Source organism: Misgurnus anguillicaudatus, chromosome 21 (genome assembly GCF_027580225.2).
Source record: "Misgurnus anguillicaudatus chromosome 21, ASM2758022v2, whole genome shotgun sequence".
NCBI lineage: Eukaryota > Metazoa > Chordata > Actinopteri > Cypriniformes > Cobitidae > Misgurnus > Misgurnus anguillicaudatus.
The window spans coordinates 17007501-17030081 of NC_073357.2; the positions used below are offsets into that span (position 1 = coordinate 17007501).

A 22581-nucleotide genomic window follows, 5' to 3' on the forward strand; every position below is an offset into this window, starting at 1 on the left:
AAGACTAATGTGGCAACGCCATGCCATCGGCGAACGCTTACAGAAAGGATGCATTTCTGGAAAAAAATTATATGAATAAATAATTAAATAATTAATTAAATGCTTACAGCACCTGGTATTCCCAGGCGGTCTCCCATCCAAGTACTAACCAGGCCCGACCCTGCTTGGCTTCCGAGATCAGACGAGAGCGGGCGTGCTCAGGGTGGTGTGGCCGTAAGCGAGCGCTGACTCGATTCGAGAGCCACTTCAAGACTAATGTGGCAACGCCATGCCATCGGCGAACGCTTACAGAAAGGATGCATTTCTGGAAAAAAATTATATGAATAAATAATTAAATAATTAATTAAATAAAGAATTAAATGCTTACAGCACCTGGTATTCCCAGGCGGTCTCCCATCCAAGTACTAACCAGGCCCGACCCTGCTTGGCTTCCGAGATCAGACGAGAGCGGGCGTGCTCAGGGTGGTGTGGCCGTAAGCGAGCGCTGACTCGATTCGAGAGCCACTTCAAGACTAATGTGGCAACGCCATGCCATCGGCGAACGCTTACAGAAAGGATGCATTTCTGGAAAAAAATTATATGAATAAATAATTAAATAATTAATTAAATAAAGAATTAAATGCTTACAGCACCTGGTATTCCCAGGCGGTCTCCCATCCAAGTACTAACCAGGCCCGACCCTGCTTGGCTTCCGAGATCAGACGAGAGCGGGCGTGCTCAGGGTGGTGTGGCCGTAAGCGAGCGCTGACTCGATTCGAGAGCCACTTCAAGACTAATGTGGCAACGCCATGCCATCGGCGAACGCTTACAGAAAGGATGCATTTCTGGAAAAAATTATATGAATAAATAATTAAATAATTAATTAAATAAAGAATTAAATGCTTACAGCACCTGGTATTCCCAGGCGGTCTCCCATCCAAGTACTAACCAGGCCCGACCCTGCTTGGCTTCCGAGATCAGACGAGAGCGGGCGTGCTCAGGGTGGTGTGGCCGTAAGCGAGCGCTGACTCGATTCGAGAGCCACTTCAAGACTAATGTGGCAACGCCATGCCATCGGCGAACGCTTACAGAAAGGATGCATTTCTGGAAAAAAATTATATGAATAAATAATTAAATAATTAATTAAATAAAGAATTAAATGCTTACAGCACCTGGTATTCCCAGGCGGTCTCCCATCCAAGTACTAACCAGGCCCGACCCTGCTTGGCTTCCGAGATCAGACGAGAGCGGGCGTGCTCAGGGTGGTGTGGCCGTAAGCGAGCGCTGATTCGATTCGAGAGCCACTTCAAGACTAATGTGGCAACGCCATGCCATCGGCGAACGCTTACAGAAAGGATGCATTTCTGGAAAAAAATTATATGAATAAATAATTAAATAATTAATTAAATAAAGAATTAAATGCTTACAGCACCTGGTATTCCCAGGCGGTCTCCCATCCAAGTACTAACCAGGCCCGACCCTGCTTGGCTTCCGAGATCAGACGAGAGCGGGCGTGCTCAGGGTGGTGTGGCCGTAAGCGAGCGCTGACTCGATTCGAGAGCCACTTCAAGACTAATGTGGCAACGCCATGCCATCGGCGAACGCTTACAGAAAGGATGCATTTCTGGAAAAAAATTATATGAATAAATAATTTATTAAATGCTTACAGCACCTGGTATTCCCAGGCGGTCTCCCATCCAAGTACTAAACAGGCCCGACCCTGCTTGGCTTCCGAGATCAGACGAGAGCGGGCGTGCTCAGGGTGGTGTGGCCGTAAGCGAGCGCTGACTCGATTCGAGAGCCACTTCAAGACTAATGTGGCAACGCCATGCCATCGGCGAACGCTTACAGAAAGGATGCATTTCTGGAAAAAAATTATATGAATAAATAATTAAATAATTAATTAAATAAAGAATTAAATGCTTACAGCACCTGGTATTCCCAGGCGGTCTCCCATCCAAGTACTAACCAGGCCCGACCCTGCTTGGCTTCCGAGATCAGACGAGAGCGGGCGTGCTCAGGGTGGTGTGGCCGTAAGCGAGCGCTGACTCGATTCGAGAGCCACTTCAAGACTAATGTGGCAACGCCATGCCATCGGCGAACGCTTACAGAAAGGATGCATTTCTGGAAAAAAATTATATGAATAAATAATTAAATAATTAATTAAATAAAGAATTAAATGCTTACAGCACCTGGTATTCCCAGGCGGTCTCCCATCCAAGTACTAACCAGGCCCGACCCTGCTTGGCTTCCGAGATCAGACGAGAGCGGGCGTGCTCAGGGTGGTGTGGCCGTAAGCGAGCGCTGACTCGATTCGAGAGCCACTTCAAGACTAATGTGGCAACGCCATGCCATCGGCGAACGCTTACAGAAAGGATGCATTTCTGGAAAAAAATTATATGAATAAATAATTAAATAATTAATTAAATAAAGAATTAAATGCTTACAGCACCTGGTATTCCCAGGCGGTCTCCCATCCAAGTACTAACCAGGCCCGACCCTGCTTGGCTTCCGAGATCAGACGAGAGCGGGCGTGCTCAGGGTGGTGTGGCCGTAAGCGAGCGCTGACTCGATTCGAGAGCCACTTCAAGACTAATGTGGCAACGCCATGCCATCGGCGAACGCTTACAGAAAGGATGCATTTCTGGAAAAAAATTATATGAATAAATAATTAAATAATTAATTAAATAAAGAATTAAATGCTTACAGCACCTGGTATTCCCAGGCGGTCTCCCATCCAAGTACTAACCAGGCCCGACCCTGCTTGGCTTCCGAGATCAGACGAGAGCGGGCGTGCTCAGGGTGGTGTGGCCGTAAGCGAGCGCTGACTCGATTCGAGAGCCACTTCAAGACTAATGTGGCAACGCCATGCCATCGGCGAACGCTTACAGAAAGGATGCATTTCTGGAAAAAAATTATATGAATAAATAATTAAATAATTAATTAAATAAAGAATTAAATGCTTACAGCACCTGGTATTCCCAGGCGGTCTCCCATCCAAGTACTAACCAGGCCCGACCCTGCTTGGCTTCCGAGATCAGACGAGAGCGGGCGTGCTCAGGGTGGTGTGGCCGTAAGCGAGCGCTGACTCGATTCGAGAGCCACTTCAAGACTAATGTGGCAACGCCATGCCATCGGCGAACGCTTACAGAAAGGATGCATTTCTGGAAAAAAATTATATGAATAAATAATTAAATAATTAATTAAATAAAGAATTAAATGCTTACAGCACCTGGTATTCCCAGGCGGTCTCCCATCCAAGTACTAACCAGGCCCGACCCTGCTTGGCTTCCGAGATCAGACGAGAGCGGGCGTGCTCAGGGTGGTGTGGCCGTAAGCGAGCGCTGACTCGATTCGAGAGCCACTTCAAGACTAATGTGGCAACGCCATGCCATCGGCGAACGCTTACAGAAAGGATGCATTTCTGGAAAAAAATTATATGAATAAATAATTAAATAATTAATTAAATAAAGAATTAAATGCTTACAGCACCTGGTATTCCCAGGCGGTCTCCCATCCAAGTACTAAACAGGCCCGACCCTGCTTGGCTTCCGAGATCAGACGAGAGCGGGCGTGCTCAGGGTGGTGTGGCCGTAAGCGAGCGCTGACTCGATTCGAGAGCCACTTCAAGACTAATGTGGCAACGCCATGCCATCGGCGAACGCTTACAGAAAGGATGCATTTCTGGAAAAAAATTATATGAATAAATAATTAAATAATTAATTAAATAAAGAATTAAATGCTTACAGCACCTGGTATTCCCAGGCGGTCTCCCATCCAAGTACTAACCAGGCCCGACCCTGCTTGGCTTCCGAGATCAGACGAGAGCGGGCGTGCTCAGGGTGGTGTGGCCGTAAGCGAGCGCTGACTCGATTCGAGAGCCACTTCAAGACTAATGTGGCAACGCCATGCCATCGGCGAACGCTTACAGAAAGGATGCATTTCTGGAAAAAAATTATATGAATAAATAATTAAATAATTAATTAAATGCTTACAGCACCTGGTATTCCCAGGCGGTCTCCCATCCAAGTACTAACCAGGCCCGACCCTGCTTGGCTTCCGAGATCAGACGAGAGCGGGCGTGCTCAGGGTGGTGTGGCCGTAAGCGAGCGCTGACTCGATTCGAGAGCCACTTCAAGACTAATGTGGCAACGCCATGCCATCGGCGAACGCTTACAGAAAGGATGCATTTCTGGAAAAAAATTATATGAATAAATAATTAATTAAATTAAAGAATTAAATGCTTACAGCACCTGGTATTCCCAGGCGGTCTCCCATCCAAGTACTAACCAGGCCCGACCCTGCTTGGCTTCCGAGATCAGACGAGAGCGGGCGTGCTCAGGGTGGTGTGGCCGTAAGCGAGCGCTGACTCGATTCGAGAGCCACTTCAAGACTAATGTGGCAACGCCATGCCATCGGCGAACGCTTACAGAAAGGATGCATTTCTGGAAAAAAATTATATGAATAAATAATTAAATAATTAATTAAATAATTAATTAAATGCTTACAGCACCTGGTATTCCCAGGCGGTCTCCCATCCAAGTACTAACCAGGCCCGACCCTGCTTGGCTTCCGAGATCAGACGAGAGCGGGCGTGCTCAGGGTGGTGTGGCCGTAAGCGAGCGCTGACTCGATTCGAGAGCCACTTCAAGACTAATGTGGCAACGCCATGCCATCGGCGAACGCTTACAGAAAGGATGCATTTCTGGAAAAAAATTATATGAATAAATAATTAAATAATTAATTAAATAAAGAATTAAATGCTTACAGCACCTGGTATTCCCAGGCGGTCTCCCATCCAAGTACTAACCAGGCCCGACCCTGCTTGGCTTCCGAGATCAGACGAGAGCGGGCGTGCTCAGGGTGGTGTGGCCGTAAGCGAGCGCTGACTCGATTCGAGAGCCACTTCAAGACTAATGTGGCAACGCCATGCCATCGGCGAACGCTTACAGAAAGGATGCATTTCTGGAAAAAAATTATATGAATAAATAATTAAATAATTAATTAAATAAAGAATTAAATGCTTACAGCACCTGGTATTCCCAGGCGGTCTCCCATCCAAGTACTAACCAGGCCCGACCCTGCTTGGCTTCCGAGATCAGACGAGAGCGGGCGTGCTCAGGGTGGTGTGGCCGTAAGCGAGCGCTGACTCGATTCGAGAGCCACTTCAAGACTAATGTGGCAACGCCATGCCATCGGCGAACGCTTACAGAAAGGATGCATTTCTGGAAAAAAATTATATGAATAAATAATTAAATAATTTATTAAATGCTTACAGCACCTGGTATTCCCAGGCGGTCTCCCATCCAAGTACTAAACAGGCCCGACCCTGCTTGGCTTCCGAGATCAGACGAGAGCGGGCGTGCTCAGGGTGGTGTGGCCGTAAGCGAGCGCTGACTCGATTCGAGAGCCACTTCAAGACTAATGTGGCAACGCCATGCCATCGGCGAACGCTTACAGAAAGGATGCATTTCTGGAAAAAAATTATATGAATAAATAATTAAATAATTAATTAAATAAAGAATTAAATGCTTACAGCACCTGGTATTCCCAGGCGGTCTCCCATCCAAGTACTAACCAGGCCCGACCCTGCTTGGCTTCCGAGATCAGACGAGAGCGGGCGTGCTCAGGGTGGTGTGGCCGTAAGCGAGCGCTGACTCGATTCGAGAGCCACTTCAAGACTAATGTGGCAACGCCATGCCATCGGCGAACGCTTACAGAAAGGATGCATTTCTGGAAAAAAATTATATGAATAAATAATTAAATAATTAATTAAATAAAGAATTAAATGCTTACAGCACCTGGTATTCCCAGGCGGTCTCCCATCCAAGTACTAACCAGGCCCGACTCTGCTTGGCTTCCGAGATCAGACGAGAGCGGGCGTGCTCAGGGTGGTGTGGCCGTAAGCGAGCGCTGACTCGATTCGAGAGCCACTTCAAGACTAATGTGGCAACGCCATGCCATCGGCGAACGCTTACAGAAAGGATGCATTTCTGGAAAAAAATTATATGAATAAATAATTAAATAATTAATTAAATAAAGAATTAAATGCTTACAGCACCTGGTATTCCCAGGCGGTCTCCCATCCAAGTACTAACCAGGCCCGACCCTGCTTGGCTTCCGAGATCAGACGAGAGCGGGCGTGCTCAGGGTGGTGTGGCCGTAAGCGAGCGCTGACTCGATTCGAGAGCCACTTCAAGACTAATGTGGCAACGCCATGCCATCGGCGAACGCTTACAGAAAGGATGCATTTCTGGAAAAAAATTATATGAATAAATAATTAAATAATTAATTAAATAAAGAATTAAATGCTTACAGCACCTGGTATTCCCAGGCGGTCTCCCATCCAAGTACTAACCAGGCCCGACCCTGCTTGGCTTCCGAGATCAGACGAGAGCGGGCGTGCTCAGGGTGGTGTGGCCGTAAGCGAGCGCTGACTCGATTCGAGAGCCACTTCAAGACTAATGTGGCAACGCCATGCCATCGGCGAACGCTTACAGAAAGGATGCATTTCTGGAAAAAAATTATATGAATAAATAATTAAATAATTAATTAAATAAAGAATTAAATGCTTACAGCACCTGGTATTCCCAGGCGGTCTCCCATCCAAGTACTAACCAGGCCCGACCCTGCTTGGCTTCCGAGATCAGACGAGAGCGGGCGTGCTCAGGGTGGTGTGGCCGTAAGCGAGCGCTGACTCGATTCGAGAGCCACTTCAAGACTAATGTGGCAACGCCATGCCATCGGCGAACGCTTACAGAAAGGATGCATTTCTGGAAAAAAATTATATGAATAAATAATTAAATAATTTATTAAATGCTTACAGCACCTGGTATTCCCAGGCGGTCTCCCATCCAAGTACTAAACAGGCCCGACCCTGCTTGGCTTCCGAGATCAGACGAGAGCGGGCGTGCTCAGGGTGGTGTGGCCGTAAGCGAGCGCTGACTCGATTCGAGAGCCACTTCAAGACTAATGTGGCAACGCCATGCCATCGGCGAACGCTTACAGAAAGGATGCATTTCTGGAAAAAAATTATATGAATAAATAATTAAATAATTAATTAAATAAAGAATTAAATGCTTACAGCACCTGGTATTCCCAGGCGGTCTCCCATCCAAGTACTAACCAGGCCCGACCCTGCTTGGCTTCCGAGATCAGACGAGAGCGGGCGTGCTCAGGGTGGTGTGGCCGTAAGCGAGCGCTGACTCGATTCGAGAGCCACTTCAAGACTAATGTGGCAACGCCATGCCATCGGCGAACGCTTACAGAAAGGATGCATTTCTGGAAAAAAATTATATGAATAAATAATTAAATAATTAATTAAATAAAGAATTAAATGCTTACAGCACCTGGTATTCCCAGGCGGTCTCCCATCCAAGTACTAACCAGGCCCGACCCTGCTTGGCTTCCGAGATCAGACGAGAGCGGGCGTGCTCAGGGTGGTGTGGCCGTAAGCGAGCGCTGACTCGATTCGAGAGCCACTTCAAGACTAATGTGGCAACGCCATGCCATCGGCGAACGCTTACAGAAAGGATGCATTTCTGGAAAAAAATTATATGAATAAATAATTAATTAAATGCTTACAGCACCTGGTATTCCCAGGCGGTCTCCCATCCAAGTACTAAACAGACCCGACCCTGCTTGGCTTCCGAGATCAGACGAGAGCGGGCGTGCTCAGGGTGGTGTGGCCGTAAGCGAGCGCTGACTCGATTCGAGAGCCACTTCAAGACTAATGTGGCAACGCCATGCCATCGGCGAACGCTTACAGAAAGGATGCATTTCTGGAAAAAAATTATATGAATAAATAATTAAATAATTAATTAAATAAAGAATTAAATGCTTACAGCACCTGGTATTCCCAGGCGGTCTCCCATCCAAGTACTAACCAGGCCCGACCCTGCTTGGCTTCCGAGATCAGACGAGAGCGGGCGTGCTCAGGGTGGTGTGGCCGTAAGCGAGCGCTGACTCGATTCGAGAGCCACTTCAAGACTAATGTGGCAACGCCATGCCATCGGCGAACGCTTACAGAAAGGATGCATTTCTGGAAAAAAATTATATGAATAAATAATTAAATAATTAATTAAATAAAGAATTAAATGCTTACAGCACCTGGTATTCCCAGGCGGTCTCCCATCCAAGTACTAACCAGGCCCGACCCTGCTTGGCTTCCGAGATCAGACGAGAGCGGGCGTGCTCAGGGTGGTGTGGCCGTAAGCGAGCGCTGACTCGATTCGAGAGCCACTTCAAGACTAATGTGGCAACGCCATGCCATCGGCGAACGCTTACAGAAAGGATGCATTTCTGGAAAAAAATTATATGAATAAATAATTAAATAATTAATTAAATAAAGAATTAAATGCTTACAGCACCTGGTATTCCCAGGCGGTCTCCCATCCAAGTACTAACCAGGCCCGACCCTGCTTGGCTTCCGAGATCAGACGAGAGCGGGCGTGCTCAGGGTGGTGTGGCCGTAAGCGAGCGCTGACTCGATTCGAGAGCCACTTCAAGACTAATGTGGCAACGCCATGCCATCGGCGAACGCTTACAGAAAGGATGCATTTCTGGAAAAAAATTATATGAATAAATAATTAATTAAATAAAGAATTAAATGCTTACAGCACCTGGTATTCCCAGGCGGTCTCCCATCCAAGTACTAACCAGGCCCGACCCTGCTTGGCTTCCGAGATCAGACGAGAGCGGGCGTGCTCAGGGTGGTGTGGCCGTAAGCGAGCGCTGACTCGATTCGAGAGCCACTTCAAGACTAATGTGGCAACGCCATGCCATCGGCGAACGCTTACAGAAAGGATGCATTTCTGGAAAAAAATTATATGAATAAATAATTAAATAAAGAATTAAATGCTTACAGCACCTGGTATTCCCAGGCGGTCTCCCATCCAAGTACTAACCAGGCCCGACCCTGCTTGGCTTCCGAGATCAGACGAGAGCGGGCGTGCTCAGGGTGGTGTGGCCGTAAGCGAGCGCTGACTCGATTCGAGAGCCACTTCAAGACTAATGTGGCAACGCCATGCCATCGGCGAACGCTTACAGAAAGGATGCATTTCTGGAAAAAAATTATATGAATAAATAATTAAATAATTAATTAAATAAAGAATTAAATGCTTACAGCACCTGGTATTCCCAGGCGGTCTCCCATCCAAGTACTAACCAGGCCCGACCCTGCTTGGCTTCCGAGATCAGACGAGAGCGGGCGTGCTCAGGGTGGTGTGGCCGTAAGCGAGCGCTGACTCGATTCGAGAGCCACTTCAAGACTAATGTGGCAACGCCATGCCATCGGCGAACGCTTACAGAAAGGATGCATTTCTGGAAAAAAATTATATGAATAAATAATTAAATAATTAATTAAATAAAGAATTAAATGCTTACAGCACCTGGTATTCCCAGGCGGTCTCCCATCCAAGTACTAACCAGGCCCGACCCTGCTTGGCTTCCGAGATCAGACGAGAGCGGGCGTGCTCAGGGTGGTGTGGCCGTAAGCGAGCGCTGACTCGATTCGAGAGCCACTTCAAGACTAATGTGGCAACGCCATGCCATCGGCGAACGCTTACAGAAAGGATGCATTTCTGGAAAAAAATTATATGAATAAATAATTAAATAATTAATTAAATAAAGAATTAAATGCTTACAGCACCTGGTATTCCCAGGCGGTCTCCCATCCAAGTACTAACCAGGCCCGACCCTGCTTGGCTTCCGAGATCAGACGAGAGCGGGCGTGCTCAGGGTGGTGTGGCCGTAAGCGAGCGCTGACTCGATTCGAGAGCCACTTCAAGACTAATGTGGCAACGCCATGCCATCGGCGAACGCTTACAGAAAGGATGCATTTCTGGAAAAAAATTATATGAATAAATAATTAAATAATTAATTAAATAAAGAATTAAATGCTTACAGCACCTGGTATTCCCAGGCGGTCTCCCATCCAAGTACTAACCAGGCCCGACCCTGCTTGGCTTCCGAGATCAGACGAGAGCGGGCGTGCTCAGGGTGGTGTGGCCGTAAGCGAGCGCTGACTCGATTCGAGAGCCACTTCAAGACTAATGTGGCAACGCCATGCCATCGGCGAACGCTTACAGAAAGGATGCATTTCTGGAAAAAAATTATATGAATAAATAATTAAATAATTAATTAAATAAAGAATTAAATGCTTACAGCACCTGGTATTCCCAGGCGGTCTCCCATCCAAGTACTAACCAGGCCCGACCCTGCTTGGCTTCCGAGATCAGACGAGAGCGGGCGTGCTCAGGGTGGTGTGGCCGTAAGCGAGCGCTGACTCGATTCGAGAGCCACTTCAAGACTAATGTGGCAACGCCATGCCATCGGCGAACGCTTACAGAAAGGATGCATTTCTGGAAAAAAATTATATGAATAAATAATTAAATAATTAATTAAATGCTTACAGCACCTGGTATTCCCAGGCGGTCTCCCATCCAAGTACTAACCAGGCCCGACCCTGCTTGGCTTCCGAGATCAGACGAGAGCGGGCGTGCTCAGGGTGGTGTGGCCGTAAGCGAGCGCTGACTCGATTCGAGAGCCACTTCAAGACTAATGTGGCAACGCCATGCCATCGGCGAACGCTTACAGAAAGGATGCATTTCTGGAAAAAAATTATATGAATAAATAATTAAATAATTAATTAAATAAAGAATTAAATGCTTACAGCACCTGGTATTCCCAGGCGGTCTCCCATCCAAGTACTAACCAGGCCCGACCCTGCTTGGCTTCCGAGATCAGACGAGAGCGGGCGTGCTCAGGGTGGTGTGGCCGTAAGCGAGCGCTGACTCGATTCGAGAGCCACTTCAAGACTAATGTGGCAACGCCATGCCATCGGCGAACGCTTACAGAAAGGATGCATTTCTGGAAAAAAATTATATGAATAAATAATTAAATAATTAATTAAATAAAGAATTAAATGCTTACAGCACCTGGTATTCCCAGGCGGTCTCCCATCCAAGTACTAACCAGGCCCGACCCTGCTTGGCTTCCGAGATCAGACGAGAGCGGGCGTGCTCAGGGTGGTGTGGCCGTAAGCGAGCGCTGACTCGATTCGAGAGCCACTTCAAGACTAATGTGGCAACGCCATGCCATCGGCGAACGCTTACAGAAAGGATGCATTTCTGGAAAAAAATTATATGAATAAATAATTAAATAATTAATTAAATAAAGAATTAAATGCTTACAGCACCTGGTATTCCCAGGCGGTCTCCCATCCAAGTACTAACCAGGCCCGACCCTGCTTGGCTTCCGAGATCAGACGAGAGCGGGCGTGCTCAGGGTGGTGTGGCCGTAAGCGAGCGCTGACTCGATTCGAGAGCCACTTCAAGACTAATGTGGCAACGCCATGCCATCGGCGAACGCTTACAGAAAGGATGCATTTCTGGAAAAAAATTATATGAATAAATAATTAAATAATTAATTAAATAAAGAATTAAATGCTTACAGCACCTGGTATTCCCAGGCGGTCTCCCATCCAAGTACTAACCAGGCCCGACCCTGCTTGGCTTCCGAGATCAGACGAGAGCGGGCGTGCTCAGGGTGGTGTGGCCGTAAGCGAGCGCTGACTCGATTCGAGAGCCACTTCAAGACTAATGTGGCAACGCCATGCCATCGGCGAACGCTTACAGAAAGGATGCATTTCTGGAAAAAAATTATATGAATAAATAATTAAATAATTAATTAAATAAAGAATTAAATGCTTACAGCACCTGGTATTCCCAGGCGGTCTCCCATCCAAGTACTAACCAGGCCCGACCCTGCTTGGCTTCCGAGATCAGACGAGAGCGGGCGTGCTCAGGGTGGTGTGGCCGTAAGCGAGCGCTGACTCGATTCGAGAGCCACTTCAAGACTAATGTGGCAACGCCATGCCATCGGCGAACGCTTACAGAAAGGATGCATTTCTGGAAAAAAATTATATGAATAAATAATTAAATAATTAATTAAATGCTTACAGCACCTGGTATTCCCAGGCGGTCTCCCATCCAAGTACTAACCAGGCCCGACCCTGCTTGGCTTCCGAGATCAGACGAGAGCGGGCGTGCTCAGGGTGGTGTGGCCGTAAGCGAGCGCTGACTCGATTCGAGAGCCACTTCAAGACTAATGTGGCAACGCCATGCCATCGGCGAACGCTTACAGAAAGGATGCATTTCTGGAAAAAAATTATATGAATAAATAATTAAATAATTAATTAAATAAAGAATTAAATGCTTACAGCACCTGGTATTCCCAGGCGGTCTCCCATCCAAGTACTAACCAGGCCCGACCCTGCTTGGCTTCCGAGATCAGACGAGAGCGGGCGTGCTCAGGGTGGTGTGGCCGTAAGCGAGCGCTGACTCGATTCGAGAGCCACTTCAAGACTAATGTGGCAACGCCATGCCATCGGCGAACGCTTACAGAAAGGATGCATTTCTGGAAAAAAATTATATGAATAAATAATTAAATAATTAATTAAATAAAGAATTAAATGCTTACAGCACCTGGTATTCCCAGGCGGTCTCCCATCCAAGTACTAACCAGGCCCGACCCTGCTTGGCTTCCGAGATCAGACGAGAGCGGGCGTGCTCAGGGTGGTGTGGCCGTAAGCGAGCGCTGACTCGATTCGAGAGCCACTTCAAGACTAATGTGGCAACGCCATGCCATCGGCGAACGCTTACAGAAAGGATGCATTTCTGGAAAAAAATTATATGAATAAATAATTAAATAATTAATTAAATAAAGAATTAAATGCTTACAGCACCTGGTATTCCCAGGCGGTCTCCCATCCAAGTACTAACCAGGCCCGACCCTGCTTGGCTTCCGAGATCAGACGAGAGCGGGCGTGCTCAGGGTGGTGTGGCCGTAAGCGAGCGCTGACTCGATTCGAGAGCCACTTCAAGACTAATGTGGCAACGCCATGCCATCGGCGAACGCTTACAGAAAGGATGCATTTCTGGAAAAAAATTATATGAATAAATAATTAAATAATTAATTAAATAAAGAATTAAATGCTTACAGCACCTGGTATTCCCAGGCGGTCTCCCATCCAAGTACTAACCAGGCCCGACCCTGCTTGGCTTCCGAGATCAGACGAGAGCGGGCGTGCTCAGGGTGGTGTGGCCGTAAGCGAGCGCTGACTCGATTCGAGAGCCACTTCAAGACTAATGTGGCAACGCCATGCCATCGGCGAACGCTTACAGAAAGGATGCATTTCTGGAAAAAAATTATATGAATAAATAATTAAATAAATAATTAATTAAATGCTTACAGCACCTGGTATTCCCAGGCGGTCTCCCATCCAAGTACTAACCAGGCCCGACCCTGCTTGGCTTCCGAGATCAGACGAGAGCGGGCGTGCTCAGGGTGGTGTGGCCGTAAGCGAGCGCTGACTCGATTCGAGAGCCACTTCAAGACTAATGTGGCAACGCCATGCCATCGGCGAACGCTTACAGAAAGGATGCATTTCTGGAAAAAAATTATATGAATAAATAATTAAATAATTAATTAAATAAAGAATTAAATGCTTACAGCACCTGGTATTCCCAGGCGGTCTCCCATCCAAGTACTAACCAGGCCCGACCCTGCTTGGCTTCCGAGATCAGACGAGAGCGGGCGTGCTCAGGGTGGTGTGGCCGTAAGCGAGCGCTGACTCGATTCGAGAGCCTCTTCAAGACTAATGTGGCAACGCCATGCCATCGGCGAACGCTTACAGAAAGGATGCATTTCTGGAAAAAAATTATATGAATAAATAATTAAATAATTAATTAAATAAAGAATTAAATGCTTACAGCACCTGGTATTCCCAGGCGGTCTCCCATCCAAGTACTAACCAGGCCCGACCCTGCTTGGCTTCCGAGATCAGACGAGAGCGGGCGTGCTCAGGGTGGTGTGGCCGCAAGCGAGCGCTGACTCGATTCGAGAGCCACTTCAAGACTAATGTGGCAACGCCATGCCATCGGCGAACGCTTACAGAAAGGATGCATTTCTGGAAAAAAATTATATGAATAAATAATTAAATAATTAATTAAATAAAGAATTAAATGCTTACAGCACCTGGTATTCCCAGGCGGTCTCCCATCCAAGTACTAACCAGGCCCGACCCTGCTTGGCTTCCGAGATCAGACGAGAGCGGGCGTGCTCAGGGTGGTGTGGCCGTAAACGAGCGCTGACTCGATTCGAGAGCCACTTCAAGACTAATGTGGCAACGCCATGCCATCGGCGAACGCTTACAGAAAGGATGCATTTCTGGAAAAAAATTATATGAATAAATAATTAAATAATTAATTAAATAAAGAATTAAATGCTTACAGCACCTGGTATTCCCAGGCGGTCTCCCATCCAAGTACTAACCAGGCCCGACCCTGCTTGGCTTCCGAGATCAGACGAGAGCGGGCGTGCTCAGGGTGGTGTGGCCGTAAGCGAGCGCTGACTCGATTCGAGAGCCACTTCAAGACTAATGTGGCAACGCCATGCCATCGGCGAACGCTTACAGAAAGGATGCATTTCTGGAAAAAAATTATATGAATAAATAATTAAATAATTAATTAAATAAAGAATCAAACGCTTACAGCACCTGGTATTCCCAGGCGGTCTCCCATCCAAGTACTAACCAGGCCCGACCCTGCTTGGCTTCCGAGATCAGACGAGAGCGGGCGTGCTCAGGGTGGTGTGGCCGTAAGCGAGCGCTGACTCGATTCGAGAGCCACTTCAAGACTAATGTGGCAACGCCATGCCATCGGCGAACGCTTACAGAAAGGATGCATTTCTGGAAAAAAAATTATATGAATAAATAATTAAATAATTAATTAAATAAAGAATTAAATGCTTACAGCACCTGGTATTCCCAGGCGGTCTCCCATCCAAGTACTAACCAGGCCCGACCCTGCTTGGCTTCCGAGATCAGACGAGAGCGGGCGTGCTCAGGGTGGTGTGGCCGTAAGCGAGCGCTGTCTCGATTCGAGAGCCACTTCAAGACTAATGTGGCAACGCCATGCCATCGGCGAACGCTTACAGAAAGGATGCATTTCTGGAAAAAAATTATATGAATAAATAATTAAATAATTAATTAAATAAAGAATTAAATGCTTACAGCACCTGGTATTCCCAGGCGGTCTCCCATCCAAGTACTAACCAGGCCCGACCCTGCTTGGCTTCCGAGATCAGACGAGAGCGGGCGTGCTCAGGGTGGTGTGGCCGTAAGCGAGCGCTGACTCGATTCGAGAGCCACTTCAAGACTAATGTGGCAACGCCATGCCATCGGCGAACGCTTACAGAAAGGATGCATTTCTGGAAAAAAATTATATGAATAAATAATTAAATAATTAATTAAATAAAGAATTAAATGCTTACAGCACCTGGTATTCCCAGGCGGTCTCCAATCCAAGTACTAACCAGGCCCGACCCTGCTTGGCTTCCGAGATCAGACGAGAGCGGGCGTGCTCAGGGTGGTGTGGCCGTAAGCGAGCGCTGACTCGATTCGAGAGCCACTTCAAGACTAATGTGGCAACGCCATGCCATCGGCGAACGCTTACAGAAAGGATGCATTTCTGGAAAAAAATTATATGAATAAATAATTAAATAATTAATTAAATGCTTACAGCACCTGGTATTCCCAGGCGGTCTCCCATCCAAGTACTAACCAGGCCCGACCCTGCTTGGCTTCCGAGATCAGACGAGAGCGGGCGTGCTCAGGGTGGTGTGGCCGTAAGCGAGCGCTGACTCGATTCGAGAGCCACTTCAAGACTAATGTGGCAACGCCATGCCATCGGCGAACGCTTACAGAAAGGATGCATTTCTGGAAAAAAATTATATGAATAAATAATTAAATAATTAATTAAATAAAGAATTTAATGCTTACAGCACCTGGTATTCCCAGGCGGTCTCCCATCCAAGTACTAACCAGGCCCGACCCTGCTTGGCTTCCGAGATCAGACGAGAGCGGGCGTGCTCAGGGTGGTGTGGCCGTAAGCGAGCGCTGACTCGATTCGAGAGCCACTTCAAGACTAATGTGGCAACGCCATGCCATCGGCGAACGCTTACAGAAAGGATGCATTTCTGGAAAAAAATTATATGAATAAATAATTAAATAATTAATTAAATAAAGAATTAAATGCTTACAGCACCTGGTATTCCCAGGCGGTCTCCCATCCAAGTACTAACCAGGCCCGACCCTGCTTGGCTTCCGAGATCAGACGAGAGCGGGCGTGCTCAGGGCGGTGTGGCCGTAAGCGAGCGCTGACTCGATTCGAGAGCCACTTCAAGACTAATGTGGCAACGCCATGCCATCGGCGAACGCTTACAGAAAGGATGCATTTCTGGAAAAAAATCATATGAATAAATAATTAAATAATTAATTAAATAAAGAATTAAATGCTTACAGCACCTGGTATTCCCAGGCGGTCTCCCATCCAAGTACTAACCAGGCCCGACCCTGCTTGGCTTCCGAGATCAGACGAGAGCGGGCGTGCTCAGGGTGGTGTGGCCGTAAGCGAGCGCTGACTCGATTCGAGAGCCACTTCAAGACTAATGTGGCAACGCCATGCCATCGGCGAACGCTTACAGAAAGGATGCATTTCTGGAAAAAAATTATATGAATAAATAATTAAATAATTAATTAAAAAAGAATTAAATGCTTACAGCACCTGGTATTCCCAGGCGGTCTCCCATCCAAGTACTAACCAGGCCCGACCCTGCTTGGCTTCCGAGATCAGACGAGAGCGGGCGTGCTCAGGGTGGTGTGGCCGTAAGCGAGCGCTGACTCGATTCGAGAGCCACTTCAAGACTAATGTGGCAACGCCATGCCATCGGCGAACGCTTACAGAAAGGATGCATTTCTGGAAAAAAATTTTATGAATAAATAATTAAATAATTAATTAAATAAAGAATTAAATGCATACAGCACCTGGTATTCCCAGGCGGTCTCCCATCCAAGTACTAACCAGACCCGACCCTGCTTGGCTTCCGAGATCAGACGAGAGCGGGCGTGCTCAGGGTGGTGCGGCCGTAAGCGAGCGCTGACTCGATTCGAGAGCCACTTCAAGACTAATGTGGCAACGCCATGCCATCGGCGAACGCTTACAGAAAGGATGCATTTCTGGAAAAAAATTATATGAATAAATAATTAAATAATTAATTAAATAAAGAATTAAATGCTTACAGCACCTGGTATTCCCAGGCGGTCTCCCATCCAAGTACTAACCAGGCCCGACCCTGCTTGGCTTCCGAGATCAGACGAGAGCGGGCGTGCTCAGGGTGGTGTGGCCGTAAGCGAGTGCTGACTCGATTCGAGAGCCACTTCAAGACTAATGTGGCAACGCCATGCCATCAGCGAACGCTTACAGAAAGGATGCATTTCTGGAAAAAAATTATATGAATAAATAATTAAATAATTAATTAAATGCTTACAGCACCTGGTATTCCCAGGCGGTCTCCCATCCAAGTACTAAACAGGCCCGACCCTGCTTGGCTTCCGAGATCAGACGAGAGCGGGCGTGCTCAGGGTGGTGTGGCCGTAAGCGAGCGCAGACTCGATTCGAGAGCCACTTCAAGACTAATGTGGCAACGCCATGCCATCGGCGAACGCTTACAGAAAGGATGCATTTCTGGAAAAAAATTATATGAATAAATAATTAAATAATTAATTAAATAAAGAATTAAATGCTTACAGCACCTGGTATTCCCAGGCGGTCTCCCATCCAAGTACTAACCAGGCCCGACCCTGCTTGGCTTCCGAGATCAGACGAGAGCGGGCGTGCTCAGGGTGGTGTGGCCGTAAGCGAGCGCTGACTCGATTCGAGAGCCACTTCAAGACTAATGTGGCAACGCCATGCCATCGGCGAACGCTTACAGAAAGGATGCATTTCTGGAAAAAAATTATATGAATAAATAATTAAATAATTAATTAAATAAAGAATTAAATGCTTACAGCACCTGGTATTCCCAGGCGGTCTCCCATCCAAGTACTAACCAGGCCCGACCCTGCTTGGCTTCCGAGATCAGACGAGAGCGGGCGTGCTCAGGGTGGTGTGGCCGTAAGCGAGCGCTGACTCGATTCGAGAGCCACTTCAAGACTAATGTGGCAACGCCATGCCATCGGCGAACGCTTACAGAAAGGATGCATTTCTGGAAAAAAATTATATGAATAAATAATTAAATAATTAATTAAATAAAGAATTAAATGCTTACAGCACCTGGTATTCCCAGGCGGTCTCCCATCCAAGTACTAACCAGGCCCGACCCTGCTTGGCTTCCGAGATCAGACGAGAGCGGGCGTGCTCAGGGTGGTGTGGCCGTAAGCGAGCGCTGACTCGATTCGAGAGCCACTTCAAGACTAATGTGGCAACGCCATGCCATCGGCGAACGCTTACAGAAAGGATGCATTTCTGGAAAAAAATTATATGAATAAATAAATAAATAATTAATTAAATGCTTACAGCACCTGGTATTCCCAGGCGGTCTCCCATCCAAGTACTAACCAGGCCCGACCCTGCTTGGCTTCCGAGATCAGACGAGAGCGGGCGTGCTCAGGGTGGTGTGGCCGTGAGCGAGCGCTGACTCGATTCGAGAGCCACTTCAAGACTAATGTGGCAACGCCATGCCATCGGCGAACGCTTACAGAAAGGATGCATTTCTGGAAAAAAATTATATGAATAAATAATTAAATAATTAATTAAATAAAGAATTAAATGCTTACAGCACCTGGTATTCCCAGGCGGTCTCCCATCCAAGTACTAACCAGGCCCGACCCTGCTTGGCTCCCGAGATCAGACGAGAGCGGGCGTGCTCAGGGTGGTGTGGCCGTAAGCGAGCGCTGACTCGATTCGAGAGCCACTTCAAGACTAATGTGGCAACGCCATGCCATCGGCGAACGCTTACAGAAAGGATGCATTTCTGGAAAAAAATTATATGAATAAATAATTAAATAATTAATTAAATAAAGAATTAAATGCTTATAGCACCTGGTATTCCCAGGCGGTCTCCCATCCAAGTACTAACCAGGCCCGACCCTGCTTGGCTTCCGAGATCAGACGAGAGCGGGCGTGCTCAGGGTGGTGTGGCCGTAAGCGAGCGCTGACTCGATTCGAGAGCCACTTCAAGACTAATGTGGCAACGCCATGACATCGGCGAACGCTTACAGAAAGAATGCATTTCTGGAAAAAAATTATATGAATAAATAATTAAATAATTAATTAAATAAAGAATCAAACGCTTACAGCACCTGGTATTCCCAGGCGGTCTCCCATCCAAGTACTAACCAGGCCCGACCCTGCTTGGCTTCCGAGATCAGACGAGAGCGGGCGTGCTCAGGGTGGTGTGGCCGTAAGCGAGCGCTGACTCGATTCGAGAGCCACTTCAAGACTAATGTGGCAACGCCATGCCATCGGCGAACGCTTACAGAAAGGATGCATTTCTGGAAAAAAATTATATGAATAAATAAATAAATAATTAATTAAATGCTTACAGCACCTGGTATTCCCAGGCGGTCTCCCATCCAAGTACTAACCAGGCCCGACCCTGCTTGGCTTCCGAGATCAGACGAGAGCGGGCGTGCTCAGGGTGGTGTGGCCGTGAGCGAGCGCTGACTCGATTCGAGAGCCACTTCAAGACTAATGTGGCAACGCCATGCCATCGGCGAACGCTTACAGAAAGGATGCATTTCTGGAAAAAAATTATATGAATAAATAATTAAATAATTAATTAAATAAAGAATTAAATGCTTACAGCACCTGGTATTCCCAGGCGGTCTCCCATCCAAGTACTAACCAGGCCCGACCCTGCTTGGCTCCCGAGATCAGACGAGAGCGGGCGTGCTCAGGGTGGTGTGGCCGTAAGCGAGCGCTGACTCGATTCGAGAGCCACTTCAAGACTAATGTGGCAACGCCATGCCATCGGCGAACGCTTACAGAAAGGATGCATTTCTGGAAAAAAATTATATGAATAAATAATTAAATAATTAATTAAATAAAGAATTAAATGCTTATAGCACCTGGTATTCCCAGGCGGTCTCCCATCCAAGTACTAACCAGGCCCGACCCTGCTTGGCTTCCGAGATCAGACGAGAGCGGGCGTGCTCAGGGTGGTGTGGCCGTAAGCGAGCGCTGACTCGATTCGAGAGCCACTTCAAGACTAATGTGGCAACGCCATGACATCGGCGAACGCTTACAGAAAGAATGCATTTCTGGAAAAAAATTATATGAATAAATAATAAAATAATTAATTAAATAAAGAATCAAACGCTTACAGCACCTGGTATTCCCAGGCGGTCTCCCATCCAAGTACTAACCAGGCCCGACCCTGCTTGGCTTCCGAGATCAGACGAGAGCGGGCGTGCTCAGGGTGGTGTGGCCGTAAGCGAGCGCTGACTCGATTCGAGAGCCACTTCAAGACTAATGTGGCAACGCCATGCCATCGGCGAACGCTTACAGAAAGGATGCATTTCTGGAAAAAAATTATATGAATAAATAATTAAATAATTAATTAAATAAAGAATTAAATGCTTACAGCACCTGGTATTCCCAGGCGGTCTCCCATCCAAGTACTAACCAGGCCCGACCCTGCTTGGCTTCCGAGATCAGACGAGAGCGGGCGTGCTCAGGGTGGTGTGGCCGTAAGCGAGCGCTGACTCGATTCGAGAGCCACTTCAAGACTAATGTGGCAACGCCATGCCATCGGCGAACGCTTACAGAAAGGATGCATTTCTGGAAAAAAATTATATGAATAAATAATTAAATAATTAATTAAATAAAGAATTAAATGCTTACAGCACCTGGTATTCCCAGGCGGTCTCCCATCCAAGTACTAACCAGGCCCGACCCTGCTTGGCTTCCGAGATCAGACGAGAGCGGGCGTGCTCAGGGTGGTGTGGCCGTAAGCGAGCGCTGACTCGATTCGAGAGCCACTTCAAGACTAATGTGGCAACGCCATGCCATCGGCGAACGCTTACAGAAAGGATGCATTTCTGGAAAAAAATTATATGAATAAATAATTAAATAATTAATTAAATAAAGAATTAAATGCTTACAGCACCTGGTATTCCCAGGCGGTCTCCCATCCAAGTACTAACCAGGCCCGACCCTGCTTGGCTTCCGAGATCAGACGAGAGCGGGCGTGCTCAGGGTGGTGTGGCCGTAAGCGAGCGCTGACTCGATTCGAGAGCCACTTCAAGACTAATGTGGCAACGCCATGCCATCGGCGAACGCTTACAGAAAGGATGCATTTCTGGAAAAAAATTATATGAATAAATAAATAAATAATTAATTAAATGCTTACAGCACCTGGTATTCCCAGGCGGTCTCTCCTCCAAGTCCCTATGCCGACCAATCATTGAGCGCCGTTGAGCAAGTTGAGCTGCTCAACCAACCAATCACTGAGCTCTGTTGAGCAGGCCGCTTCCTCAACCCACCAATCAGATGGCGCCGTTGCTTTGAATATTAAGTGCATCATGCGAGTGACAAACGTAAATAACACTACTATCATCGTTTGATTGAGATCGGTTACAGCAAACAAGAGGTAAGTCGAGTATATTTACCAGTATATTCATATAAATGCTTTCTAACCGTTTTTTGTATGGATTCGCGTGGATTTACGTGCAGTAATTACAAAGTTATTAAAGTTTTAAAAGCTTTAATAGAGAAAATATAATCGCCCATCTAAGTTAACTGCTAACGTGTATCGTAAACTGCAGTTATTCGAGTCTTTGTAATATTTTACTCAAATTAAATACTTTGGAAATACCCAAACACAATCAGGGCTGGACATTTAGACTAACCTACTATCCAAATACAGGTAGATTTTACTTATTGCTAGTAATACTAATGCCAGTTTTTCCTGTTGGAATTGACTGACTACATACTGTACAGTATGATAATCCATTAACAGTCAATAACATGTTAAAACACTGAAAACACAAGGCAAGCAAAAATAAAGTCTACAATTATAAAACCATTACCTTTTGTACTTTCAGCTAATCATATGAAATATCACATTAAAAAGTAAATCTGATAACATCAATAAAATACCTTTTTACTTCTACTTTAAGTAATAGTATTAGCAGTACTGTTACTTGTGTACATGTTTTGCATCTCCTGGTTTTCCAGTGTTTAGTCCCCTGTACAGTTTGAAAAGAAGAAACCAATCTGAATATGTTTCTGTTTTATTACAAGAAATAGAAATCATGGATGTGGAGGGACACAAGTGCGTGACAAGAGTTTCTCTGTGAAGTCCAACCTGACTCGGCACATGCAGCTTCATCTTCCAAAGGAACATGTGTGTGAAGTGTGTGGGAAAAGCTTCTCAGTGAAAAAGCATCTGAGCAGCCACCAAAAACAACACCTGTACCCATGCATCCGTCTGTACAGGCAGGGAGAGGCCAAGCTGCAGTGTACGGATGGATCTGCATCGTCTCAGAAGAGCATCCTGTCCTTTGTCAAAGCTGTTGGTACTTACACCCTTCCTTGTGCCCGTGTGCTGAGGCGTGCGCACATGATCATGGAGATGGAGAAGATGTCTGGAGAAATCCTCTGCATTGATGGCACAAAAAAGGTATGTGTATTGTATAAATTCATGAAGTTCAGCAGACTTAATATTTGTTTAGTCACTTTAAAATGACTTGAGCAAACC

The 22581-nt window shown here is 46.7% G+C and overlaps 80 non-coding genes and 2 pseudogenes across 80 annotated transcripts; all 82 read right to left on the reverse strand.

Annotated features, from left to right (window-relative positions):
• Positions 1 to 100: 100 nt before the first annotated feature.
• On the reverse strand, positions 101 to 219 carry LOC141356071 (5S ribosomal RNA). The gene has a single exon (XR_012362512.1). It is a non-coding gene; the product is annotated as a 5S ribosomal RNA (ribosomal RNA).
• Positions 220 to 360: 141 nt separating this feature from the next.
• Positions 361 to 479, reverse strand: LOC141356072 (5S ribosomal RNA). The gene has a single exon (XR_012362513.1). It is a non-coding gene; the product is annotated as a 5S ribosomal RNA (ribosomal RNA).
• Positions 480 to 620: 141 nt separating this feature from the next.
• Positions 621 to 739, reverse strand: LOC141356073 (5S ribosomal RNA). Its single transcript, XR_012362514.1, has one exon. It is a non-coding gene; the product is annotated as a 5S ribosomal RNA (ribosomal RNA).
• Positions 740 to 879: 140 nt separating this feature from the next.
• On the reverse strand, positions 880 to 998 carry LOC141356074 (5S ribosomal RNA). The gene has a single exon (XR_012362515.1). It is a non-coding gene; the product is annotated as a 5S ribosomal RNA (ribosomal RNA).
• Positions 999 to 1139: 141 nt separating this feature from the next.
• Positions 1140 to 1258, reverse strand: LOC141356075 (5S ribosomal RNA). Its single transcript, XR_012362516.1, has one exon. It is a non-coding gene; the product is annotated as a 5S ribosomal RNA (ribosomal RNA).
• Positions 1259 to 1399: 141 nt separating this feature from the next.
• On the reverse strand, positions 1400 to 1518 carry LOC141356076 (5S ribosomal RNA). Its single transcript, XR_012362517.1, has one exon. It is a non-coding gene; the product is annotated as a 5S ribosomal RNA (ribosomal RNA).
• Positions 1519 to 1639: 121 nt separating this feature from the next.
• LOC141357645 (5S ribosomal RNA) lies at positions 1640 to 1758 on the reverse strand. The gene has a single exon (XR_012364132.1). It is a non-coding gene; the product is annotated as a 5S ribosomal RNA (ribosomal RNA).
• A 141-nt stretch (positions 1759 to 1899) lies between these two features.
• On the reverse strand, positions 1900 to 2018 carry LOC141356077 (5S ribosomal RNA). Its single transcript, XR_012362518.1, has one exon. It is a non-coding gene; the product is annotated as a 5S ribosomal RNA (ribosomal RNA).
• Positions 2019 to 2159: 141 nt separating this feature from the next.
• LOC141356079 (5S ribosomal RNA) lies at positions 2160 to 2278 on the reverse strand. Its single transcript, XR_012362520.1, has one exon. It is a non-coding gene; the product is annotated as a 5S ribosomal RNA (ribosomal RNA).
• A 141-nt stretch (positions 2279 to 2419) lies between these two features.
• LOC141356080 (5S ribosomal RNA) lies at positions 2420 to 2538 on the reverse strand. Its single transcript, XR_012362521.1, has one exon. It is a non-coding gene; the product is annotated as a 5S ribosomal RNA (ribosomal RNA).
• A 141-nt stretch (positions 2539 to 2679) lies between these two features.
• LOC141356081 (5S ribosomal RNA) lies at positions 2680 to 2798 on the reverse strand. Its single transcript, XR_012362522.1, has one exon. It is a non-coding gene; the product is annotated as a 5S ribosomal RNA (ribosomal RNA).
• A 141-nt stretch (positions 2799 to 2939) lies between these two features.
• LOC141356082 (5S ribosomal RNA) lies at positions 2940 to 3058 on the reverse strand. Its single transcript, XR_012362523.1, has one exon. It is a non-coding gene; the product is annotated as a 5S ribosomal RNA (ribosomal RNA).
• A 141-nt stretch (positions 3059 to 3199) lies between these two features.
• LOC141356083 (5S ribosomal RNA) lies at positions 3200 to 3318 on the reverse strand. The gene has a single exon (XR_012362524.1). It is a non-coding gene; the product is annotated as a 5S ribosomal RNA (ribosomal RNA).
• A 141-nt stretch (positions 3319 to 3459) lies between these two features.
• LOC141357646 (5S ribosomal RNA) lies at positions 3460 to 3578 on the reverse strand. The gene has a single exon (XR_012364133.1). It is a non-coding gene; the product is annotated as a 5S ribosomal RNA (ribosomal RNA).
• Positions 3579 to 3719: 141 nt separating this feature from the next.
• Positions 3720 to 3838, reverse strand: LOC141356084 (5S ribosomal RNA). Its single transcript, XR_012362525.1, has one exon. It is a non-coding gene; the product is annotated as a 5S ribosomal RNA (ribosomal RNA).
• A 129-nt stretch (positions 3839 to 3967) lies between these two features.
• On the reverse strand, positions 3968 to 4086 carry LOC141356085 (5S ribosomal RNA). Its single transcript, XR_012362526.1, has one exon. It is a non-coding gene; the product is annotated as a 5S ribosomal RNA (ribosomal RNA).
• Positions 4087 to 4220: 134 nt separating this feature from the next.
• Positions 4221 to 4339, reverse strand: LOC141356086 (5S ribosomal RNA). Its single transcript, XR_012362527.1, has one exon. It is a non-coding gene; the product is annotated as a 5S ribosomal RNA (ribosomal RNA).
• Positions 4340 to 4480: 141 nt separating this feature from the next.
• LOC141356087 (5S ribosomal RNA) lies at positions 4481 to 4599 on the reverse strand. The gene has a single exon (XR_012362528.1). It is a non-coding gene; the product is annotated as a 5S ribosomal RNA (ribosomal RNA).
• A 141-nt stretch (positions 4600 to 4740) lies between these two features.
• Positions 4741 to 4859, reverse strand: LOC141356088 (5S ribosomal RNA). Its single transcript, XR_012362529.1, has one exon. It is a non-coding gene; the product is annotated as a 5S ribosomal RNA (ribosomal RNA).
• Positions 4860 to 5000: 141 nt separating this feature from the next.
• On the reverse strand, positions 5001 to 5119 carry LOC141356090 (5S ribosomal RNA). The gene has a single exon (XR_012362531.1). It is a non-coding gene; the product is annotated as a 5S ribosomal RNA (ribosomal RNA).
• A 129-nt stretch (positions 5120 to 5248) lies between these two features.
• On the reverse strand, positions 5249 to 5367 carry LOC141357647 (5S ribosomal RNA). Its single transcript, XR_012364134.1, has one exon. It is a non-coding gene; the product is annotated as a 5S ribosomal RNA (ribosomal RNA).
• Positions 5368 to 5508: 141 nt separating this feature from the next.
• Positions 5509 to 5627, reverse strand: LOC141356091 (5S ribosomal RNA). Its single transcript, XR_012362532.1, has one exon. It is a non-coding gene; the product is annotated as a 5S ribosomal RNA (ribosomal RNA).
• Positions 5628 to 5768: 141 nt separating this feature from the next.
• Positions 5769 to 5887, reverse strand: LOC141358220 (5S ribosomal RNA). Its single transcript, XR_012364709.1, has one exon. It is a non-coding gene; the product is annotated as a 5S ribosomal RNA (ribosomal RNA).
• Positions 5888 to 6028: 141 nt separating this feature from the next.
• On the reverse strand, positions 6029 to 6147 carry LOC141356092 (5S ribosomal RNA). The gene has a single exon (XR_012362533.1). It is a non-coding gene; the product is annotated as a 5S ribosomal RNA (ribosomal RNA).
• A 141-nt stretch (positions 6148 to 6288) lies between these two features.
• Positions 6289 to 6407, reverse strand: LOC141356093 (5S ribosomal RNA). The gene has a single exon (XR_012362534.1). It is a non-coding gene; the product is annotated as a 5S ribosomal RNA (ribosomal RNA).
• A 141-nt stretch (positions 6408 to 6548) lies between these two features.
• Positions 6549 to 6667, reverse strand: LOC141356094 (5S ribosomal RNA). Its single transcript, XR_012362535.1, has one exon. It is a non-coding gene; the product is annotated as a 5S ribosomal RNA (ribosomal RNA).
• Positions 6668 to 6796: 129 nt separating this feature from the next.
• Positions 6797 to 6915, reverse strand: LOC141357649 (5S ribosomal RNA). The gene has a single exon (XR_012364136.1). It is a non-coding gene; the product is annotated as a 5S ribosomal RNA (ribosomal RNA).
• Positions 6916 to 7056: 141 nt separating this feature from the next.
• On the reverse strand, positions 7057 to 7175 carry LOC141356095 (5S ribosomal RNA). Its single transcript, XR_012362536.1, has one exon. It is a non-coding gene; the product is annotated as a 5S ribosomal RNA (ribosomal RNA).
• Positions 7176 to 7316: 141 nt separating this feature from the next.
• Positions 7317 to 7435, reverse strand: LOC141356096 (5S ribosomal RNA). The gene has a single exon (XR_012362537.1). It is a non-coding gene; the product is annotated as a 5S ribosomal RNA (ribosomal RNA).
• A 121-nt stretch (positions 7436 to 7556) lies between these two features.
• Positions 7557 to 7675, reverse strand: LOC141353569 (5S ribosomal RNA). Its single transcript, XR_012360665.1, has one exon. It is a non-coding gene; the product is annotated as a 5S ribosomal RNA (ribosomal RNA).
• A 141-nt stretch (positions 7676 to 7816) lies between these two features.
• Positions 7817 to 7935, reverse strand: LOC141356097 (5S ribosomal RNA). Its single transcript, XR_012362538.1, has one exon. It is a non-coding gene; the product is annotated as a 5S ribosomal RNA (ribosomal RNA).
• Positions 7936 to 8076: 141 nt separating this feature from the next.
• LOC141356098 (5S ribosomal RNA) lies at positions 8077 to 8195 on the reverse strand. Its single transcript, XR_012362539.1, has one exon. It is a non-coding gene; the product is annotated as a 5S ribosomal RNA (ribosomal RNA).
• A 141-nt stretch (positions 8196 to 8336) lies between these two features.
• On the reverse strand, positions 8337 to 8455 carry LOC141356099 (5S ribosomal RNA). Its single transcript, XR_012362540.1, has one exon. It is a non-coding gene; the product is annotated as a 5S ribosomal RNA (ribosomal RNA).
• Positions 8456 to 8588: 133 nt separating this feature from the next.
• On the reverse strand, positions 8589 to 8707 carry LOC141356101 (5S ribosomal RNA). Its single transcript, XR_012362542.1, has one exon. It is a non-coding gene; the product is annotated as a 5S ribosomal RNA (ribosomal RNA).
• A 129-nt stretch (positions 8708 to 8836) lies between these two features.
• LOC141356102 (5S ribosomal RNA) lies at positions 8837 to 8955 on the reverse strand. Its single transcript, XR_012362543.1, has one exon. It is a non-coding gene; the product is annotated as a 5S ribosomal RNA (ribosomal RNA).
• Positions 8956 to 9096: 141 nt separating this feature from the next.
• LOC141356103 (5S ribosomal RNA) lies at positions 9097 to 9215 on the reverse strand. The gene has a single exon (XR_012362544.1). It is a non-coding gene; the product is annotated as a 5S ribosomal RNA (ribosomal RNA).
• A 141-nt stretch (positions 9216 to 9356) lies between these two features.
• Positions 9357 to 9475, reverse strand: LOC141356104 (5S ribosomal RNA). The gene has a single exon (XR_012362545.1). It is a non-coding gene; the product is annotated as a 5S ribosomal RNA (ribosomal RNA).
• A 141-nt stretch (positions 9476 to 9616) lies between these two features.
• On the reverse strand, positions 9617 to 9735 carry LOC141356105 (5S ribosomal RNA). The gene has a single exon (XR_012362546.1). It is a non-coding gene; the product is annotated as a 5S ribosomal RNA (ribosomal RNA).
• A 141-nt stretch (positions 9736 to 9876) lies between these two features.
• Positions 9877 to 9995, reverse strand: LOC141356106 (5S ribosomal RNA). Its single transcript, XR_012362547.1, has one exon. It is a non-coding gene; the product is annotated as a 5S ribosomal RNA (ribosomal RNA).
• Positions 9996 to 10136: 141 nt separating this feature from the next.
• Positions 10137 to 10255, reverse strand: LOC141356107 (5S ribosomal RNA). The gene has a single exon (XR_012362548.1). It is a non-coding gene; the product is annotated as a 5S ribosomal RNA (ribosomal RNA).
• Positions 10256 to 10384: 129 nt separating this feature from the next.
• LOC141356108 (5S ribosomal RNA) lies at positions 10385 to 10503 on the reverse strand. Its single transcript, XR_012362549.1, has one exon. It is a non-coding gene; the product is annotated as a 5S ribosomal RNA (ribosomal RNA).
• Positions 10504 to 10644: 141 nt separating this feature from the next.
• Positions 10645 to 10763, reverse strand: LOC141356109 (5S ribosomal RNA). Its single transcript, XR_012362550.1, has one exon. It is a non-coding gene; the product is annotated as a 5S ribosomal RNA (ribosomal RNA).
• A 141-nt stretch (positions 10764 to 10904) lies between these two features.
• On the reverse strand, positions 10905 to 11023 carry LOC141356110 (5S ribosomal RNA). Its single transcript, XR_012362551.1, has one exon. It is a non-coding gene; the product is annotated as a 5S ribosomal RNA (ribosomal RNA).
• A 141-nt stretch (positions 11024 to 11164) lies between these two features.
• On the reverse strand, positions 11165 to 11283 carry LOC141356112 (5S ribosomal RNA). The gene has a single exon (XR_012362553.1). It is a non-coding gene; the product is annotated as a 5S ribosomal RNA (ribosomal RNA).
• A 141-nt stretch (positions 11284 to 11424) lies between these two features.
• On the reverse strand, positions 11425 to 11543 carry LOC129434532 (5S ribosomal RNA). Its single transcript, XR_008640807.1, has one exon. It is a non-coding gene; the product is annotated as a 5S ribosomal RNA (ribosomal RNA).
• Positions 11544 to 11684: 141 nt separating this feature from the next.
• On the reverse strand, positions 11685 to 11803 carry LOC129434708 (5S ribosomal RNA). Its single transcript, XR_008640979.1, has one exon. It is a non-coding gene; the product is annotated as a 5S ribosomal RNA (ribosomal RNA).
• Positions 11804 to 11932: 129 nt separating this feature from the next.
• Positions 11933 to 12051, reverse strand: LOC129434707 (5S ribosomal RNA). The gene has a single exon (XR_008640978.1). It is a non-coding gene; the product is annotated as a 5S ribosomal RNA (ribosomal RNA).
• Positions 12052 to 12192: 141 nt separating this feature from the next.
• LOC129434706 (5S ribosomal RNA) lies at positions 12193 to 12311 on the reverse strand. The gene has a single exon (XR_008640977.1). It is a non-coding gene; the product is annotated as a 5S ribosomal RNA (ribosomal RNA).
• Positions 12312 to 12452: 141 nt separating this feature from the next.
• LOC141356114 (5S ribosomal RNA) lies at positions 12453 to 12571 on the reverse strand. Its single transcript, XR_012362555.1, has one exon. It is a non-coding gene; the product is annotated as a 5S ribosomal RNA (ribosomal RNA).
• A 141-nt stretch (positions 12572 to 12712) lies between these two features.
• On the reverse strand, positions 12713 to 12831 carry LOC141356115 (5S ribosomal RNA). The gene has a single exon (XR_012362556.1). It is a non-coding gene; the product is annotated as a 5S ribosomal RNA (ribosomal RNA).
• A 141-nt stretch (positions 12832 to 12972) lies between these two features.
• Positions 12973 to 13091, reverse strand: LOC141356116 (5S ribosomal RNA). The gene has a single exon (XR_012362557.1). It is a non-coding gene; the product is annotated as a 5S ribosomal RNA (ribosomal RNA).
• A 133-nt stretch (positions 13092 to 13224) lies between these two features.
• On the reverse strand, positions 13225 to 13343 carry LOC141356118 (5S ribosomal RNA). Its single transcript, XR_012362558.1, has one exon. It is a non-coding gene; the product is annotated as a 5S ribosomal RNA (ribosomal RNA).
• Positions 13344 to 13484: 141 nt separating this feature from the next.
• On the reverse strand, positions 13485 to 13603 carry LOC141356119 (5S ribosomal RNA). The gene has a single exon (XR_012362559.1). It is a non-coding gene; the product is annotated as a 5S ribosomal RNA (ribosomal RNA).
• A 141-nt stretch (positions 13604 to 13744) lies between these two features.
• Positions 13745 to 13863, reverse strand: LOC141357387 (5S ribosomal RNA). The gene has a single exon (XR_012363874.1). It is a non-coding gene; the product is annotated as a 5S ribosomal RNA (ribosomal RNA).
• Positions 13864 to 14004: 141 nt separating this feature from the next.
• LOC141357270 (5S ribosomal RNA) lies at positions 14005 to 14123 on the reverse strand. Its single transcript, XR_012363751.1, has one exon. It is a non-coding gene; the product is annotated as a 5S ribosomal RNA (ribosomal RNA).
• Positions 14124 to 14264: 141 nt separating this feature from the next.
• LOC141356121 (5S ribosomal RNA) lies at positions 14265 to 14383 on the reverse strand. Its single transcript, XR_012362561.1, has one exon. It is a non-coding gene; the product is annotated as a 5S ribosomal RNA (ribosomal RNA).
• Positions 14384 to 14524: 141 nt separating this feature from the next.
• Positions 14525 to 14643, reverse strand: LOC141357055 (5S ribosomal RNA). The gene has a single exon (XR_012363530.1). It is a non-coding gene; the product is annotated as a 5S ribosomal RNA (ribosomal RNA).
• Positions 14644 to 14785: 142 nt separating this feature from the next.
• Positions 14786 to 14904, reverse strand: LOC141356122 (5S ribosomal RNA). The gene has a single exon (XR_012362563.1). It is a non-coding gene; the product is annotated as a 5S ribosomal RNA (ribosomal RNA).
• A 141-nt stretch (positions 14905 to 15045) lies between these two features.
• On the reverse strand, positions 15046 to 15164 carry LOC141356123 (5S ribosomal RNA). The gene has a single exon (XR_012362564.1). It is a non-coding gene; the product is annotated as a 5S ribosomal RNA (ribosomal RNA).
• A 141-nt stretch (positions 15165 to 15305) lies between these two features.
• Positions 15306 to 15424, reverse strand: LOC129434693 (5S ribosomal RNA; annotated as a pseudogene).
• Positions 15425 to 15553: 129 nt separating this feature from the next.
• LOC129434691 (5S ribosomal RNA) lies at positions 15554 to 15672 on the reverse strand. Its single transcript, XR_008640961.1, has one exon. It is a non-coding gene; the product is annotated as a 5S ribosomal RNA (ribosomal RNA).
• A 141-nt stretch (positions 15673 to 15813) lies between these two features.
• LOC129434690 (5S ribosomal RNA) lies at positions 15814 to 15932 on the reverse strand. Its single transcript, XR_008640960.1, has one exon. It is a non-coding gene; the product is annotated as a 5S ribosomal RNA (ribosomal RNA).
• A 141-nt stretch (positions 15933 to 16073) lies between these two features.
• LOC129434689 (5S ribosomal RNA) lies at positions 16074 to 16192 on the reverse strand. The gene has a single exon (XR_008640959.2). It is a non-coding gene; the product is annotated as a 5S ribosomal RNA (ribosomal RNA).
• A 141-nt stretch (positions 16193 to 16333) lies between these two features.
• On the reverse strand, positions 16334 to 16452 carry LOC129434623 (5S ribosomal RNA). Its single transcript, XR_008640900.2, has one exon. It is a non-coding gene; the product is annotated as a 5S ribosomal RNA (ribosomal RNA).
• Positions 16453 to 16592: 140 nt separating this feature from the next.
• Positions 16593 to 16711, reverse strand: LOC129434688 (5S ribosomal RNA). Its single transcript, XR_008640958.1, has one exon. It is a non-coding gene; the product is annotated as a 5S ribosomal RNA (ribosomal RNA).
• A 141-nt stretch (positions 16712 to 16852) lies between these two features.
• On the reverse strand, positions 16853 to 16971 carry LOC141354043 (5S ribosomal RNA; annotated as a pseudogene).
• A 141-nt stretch (positions 16972 to 17112) lies between these two features.
• On the reverse strand, positions 17113 to 17231 carry LOC141356124 (5S ribosomal RNA). The gene has a single exon (XR_012362565.1). It is a non-coding gene; the product is annotated as a 5S ribosomal RNA (ribosomal RNA).
• Positions 17232 to 17360: 129 nt separating this feature from the next.
• On the reverse strand, positions 17361 to 17479 carry LOC141357650 (5S ribosomal RNA). The gene has a single exon (XR_012364137.1). It is a non-coding gene; the product is annotated as a 5S ribosomal RNA (ribosomal RNA).
• Positions 17480 to 17620: 141 nt separating this feature from the next.
• On the reverse strand, positions 17621 to 17739 carry LOC129434684 (5S ribosomal RNA). The gene has a single exon (XR_008640954.1). It is a non-coding gene; the product is annotated as a 5S ribosomal RNA (ribosomal RNA).
• Positions 17740 to 17880: 141 nt separating this feature from the next.
• LOC129434683 (5S ribosomal RNA) lies at positions 17881 to 17999 on the reverse strand. Its single transcript, XR_008640953.1, has one exon. It is a non-coding gene; the product is annotated as a 5S ribosomal RNA (ribosomal RNA).
• A 141-nt stretch (positions 18000 to 18140) lies between these two features.
• Positions 18141 to 18259, reverse strand: LOC129434682 (5S ribosomal RNA). The gene has a single exon (XR_008640952.1). It is a non-coding gene; the product is annotated as a 5S ribosomal RNA (ribosomal RNA).
• A 129-nt stretch (positions 18260 to 18388) lies between these two features.
• LOC129434680 (5S ribosomal RNA) lies at positions 18389 to 18507 on the reverse strand. The gene has a single exon (XR_008640950.2). It is a non-coding gene; the product is annotated as a 5S ribosomal RNA (ribosomal RNA).
• Positions 18508 to 18648: 141 nt separating this feature from the next.
• On the reverse strand, positions 18649 to 18767 carry LOC129434679 (5S ribosomal RNA). The gene has a single exon (XR_008640949.2). It is a non-coding gene; the product is annotated as a 5S ribosomal RNA (ribosomal RNA).
• Positions 18768 to 18908: 141 nt separating this feature from the next.
• LOC129434678 (5S ribosomal RNA) lies at positions 18909 to 19027 on the reverse strand. Its single transcript, XR_008640948.2, has one exon. It is a non-coding gene; the product is annotated as a 5S ribosomal RNA (ribosomal RNA).
• A 141-nt stretch (positions 19028 to 19168) lies between these two features.
• LOC141357056 (5S ribosomal RNA) lies at positions 19169 to 19287 on the reverse strand. The gene has a single exon (XR_012363531.1). It is a non-coding gene; the product is annotated as a 5S ribosomal RNA (ribosomal RNA).
• Positions 19288 to 19416: 129 nt separating this feature from the next.
• Positions 19417 to 19535, reverse strand: LOC141358152 (5S ribosomal RNA). The gene has a single exon (XR_012364640.1). It is a non-coding gene; the product is annotated as a 5S ribosomal RNA (ribosomal RNA).
• A 141-nt stretch (positions 19536 to 19676) lies between these two features.
• On the reverse strand, positions 19677 to 19795 carry LOC141357826 (5S ribosomal RNA). Its single transcript, XR_012364313.1, has one exon. It is a non-coding gene; the product is annotated as a 5S ribosomal RNA (ribosomal RNA).
• Positions 19796 to 19936: 141 nt separating this feature from the next.
• Positions 19937 to 20055, reverse strand: LOC141358228 (5S ribosomal RNA). The gene has a single exon (XR_012364717.1). It is a non-coding gene; the product is annotated as a 5S ribosomal RNA (ribosomal RNA).
• A 141-nt stretch (positions 20056 to 20196) lies between these two features.
• Positions 20197 to 20315, reverse strand: LOC141357057 (5S ribosomal RNA). The gene has a single exon (XR_012363532.1). It is a non-coding gene; the product is annotated as a 5S ribosomal RNA (ribosomal RNA).
• A 141-nt stretch (positions 20316 to 20456) lies between these two features.
• On the reverse strand, positions 20457 to 20575 carry LOC141356126 (5S ribosomal RNA). The gene has a single exon (XR_012362567.1). It is a non-coding gene; the product is annotated as a 5S ribosomal RNA (ribosomal RNA).
• Positions 20576 to 20716: 141 nt separating this feature from the next.
• LOC141356127 (5S ribosomal RNA) lies at positions 20717 to 20835 on the reverse strand. The gene has a single exon (XR_012362568.1). It is a non-coding gene; the product is annotated as a 5S ribosomal RNA (ribosomal RNA).
• A 141-nt stretch (positions 20836 to 20976) lies between these two features.
• LOC141356128 (5S ribosomal RNA) lies at positions 20977 to 21095 on the reverse strand. The gene has a single exon (XR_012362569.1). It is a non-coding gene; the product is annotated as a 5S ribosomal RNA (ribosomal RNA).
• Between the last annotated feature and the right edge of the window lie 1486 nt (positions 21096 to 22581).